Here is a 2,078-nt window from a genome sequence, read left to right as displayed (position 1 = left end):
TTTGGTACTCTTTTATAATTATCTTATTAGTAAGCATTTTTTTGAATAGTTTTCCTGAATTTCGTGGGAATGGGAGTGGTAGATTTGGAGGATTGTTGGGTTTGTTTTTGTTTTTGTTTTTGTTTTGTTTTGTTTTTGTTTTTTTTTTTTAAGGGGGTGGGTTTGATTTGTAGAAAATGTTGAAAGTGAATAGTATGAATTCTAGTATCATGGATTCATGGTATGTGAGTTGAAATGGAACATTGGAATTTTATAGTTATACTTCGTACTTGTATATGGGTATTTTGGTCTTTACTTTTTATTAGTTTTTGAAGCAGGTTTATTACATATACGTAATTTGTATTGCATTTAGTACTTATGTATTTTTTTTAATCTTAAGCATGATGGTTTGTACCAGATATTGGGTCATAGTTACTCCAAGTTATACAACTCTATCAAACTTCTTTGTTTTTTTTTTTGGTTAAACCATCAAACTTTGATTAATAAAAAATCTATATCTATACTATATATTAAAAAGCGTTCCTTTTAAAGAAACGGTGCCACGTGGCACTCATCAACGTATATCCTGCAACAAATAATGGTTATATCTATACTATATATTAAAAAGTGTTCCTTTTAAAGAAACGGTGCCACGTGACACTCATCAACGTATATCATGCAACAAATAATGGTTATACACTTACCATCTCAAGATTCTCAACCAACTTTTATTAGTGTTTTAAATTCTACATCATTAACATTATATATTCATTCAAATTTTATTTAATTTATTTATTCTACACAAAATTATAAAATGAATACATATGAGGTTAAAAAAACACACTAACATTTGGGGCAATACTCGGATCACGCACTAGCTATACAAACAATTGAACATAATTTGATGTATGTACTAAAATAACAACTGCTGTCATCACTGCCTATGTATCATTTTTTTATTTAATTTTTTTCCCTCCAAAATGCAAAGATGATGTCATATTTATTTCCTTTTTAAACTACCTTATTTAACATAGCTTTGAAAATATATTCCATTGAATTTTTAAAATTTGGGTTTTCTACACATATCATGCTATTTAGTTAATTACGAGTTAACAATAGTTAGTAATATAATTTAATTGAAATTTCCTAATTAAATATGAAAATTATGCACTTTAGGGAATTGTATATACATATTTAATTAGAAATTAACTAGTTTAGTACTCGTGCATTGCACAATGGTGATAAATAATAAATAATTCATAATTCTTTTATATCTTTTGTTGTTCATAAATTTTAACATGACTTGGCTCGCTTTTTTATAAATAAAAATAAAGTATGTTTTATGGAATATATATATAACATTTACATAATCCTTATTTTTTTTATAAAATTGTTATTATCTAATGCTACATCATAATATTTACTGTATCTTACTAAAAATATACTAAAATGATGGTTAGACAAATAATATTTAATGTTGCATTCTTATATGTTTAGAGTGAAAGTTAAAGAAACAATATCTATATGGACTATATCTACTAAATAATGTTTTATTGGGAATATCCAAAAGTAGTATGGAGCATACAACAGTATTGATGCCAAAATCAAATTTCGAATTTTTATTTTCATACCTACTTGGTCCTAGTTTATAGCAATAAAATGAAAGAACAAAATAATTAAAAATAATTAAAAAAAATGATTACATCATACGTGAATTTGTAGGGAAATTTTTTAATAAGAATTTAACACATAAGATACTTTAGAAATCAATGACATCAGCATTTCTGTTTTAGCAATAGTTACTTTCTCTGTTCTTTTTTACTTGACTTGTTTCTTTTATCACGCTTGCCAATGCAAAACTTTAACGATTAATAACTTAAATTCTCCATACGTAAAAATTATAAAAGTTATATATTATGATAGTACTTATTGAGACGGATCCAAAAAGATCATACATGAATATATTTTTCCTTACTTATTATTCACAAAAGAAGGTCAAAGGAGGGGTGATAAATAGTGTAAAAGTCAAAGCGGATCAAGTAATAAAGAACAGAGCAAATAATAGATTAGGAAAACTGCGGAAGTAGTAGTTGAAAATA

The sequence above is a fragment of the Chenopodium quinoa genome, unplaced genomic scaffold (assembly GCF_001683475.1).
Source record: "Chenopodium quinoa cultivar QQ74 unplaced genomic scaffold, ASM168347v1, whole genome shotgun sequence".
In the NCBI taxonomy this organism is placed as follows: Eukaryota; Viridiplantae; Streptophyta; class Magnoliopsida; order Caryophyllales; family Amaranthaceae; genus Chenopodium; species Chenopodium quinoa.
Note: the sequence above shows the minus strand (reverse complement) of the source record.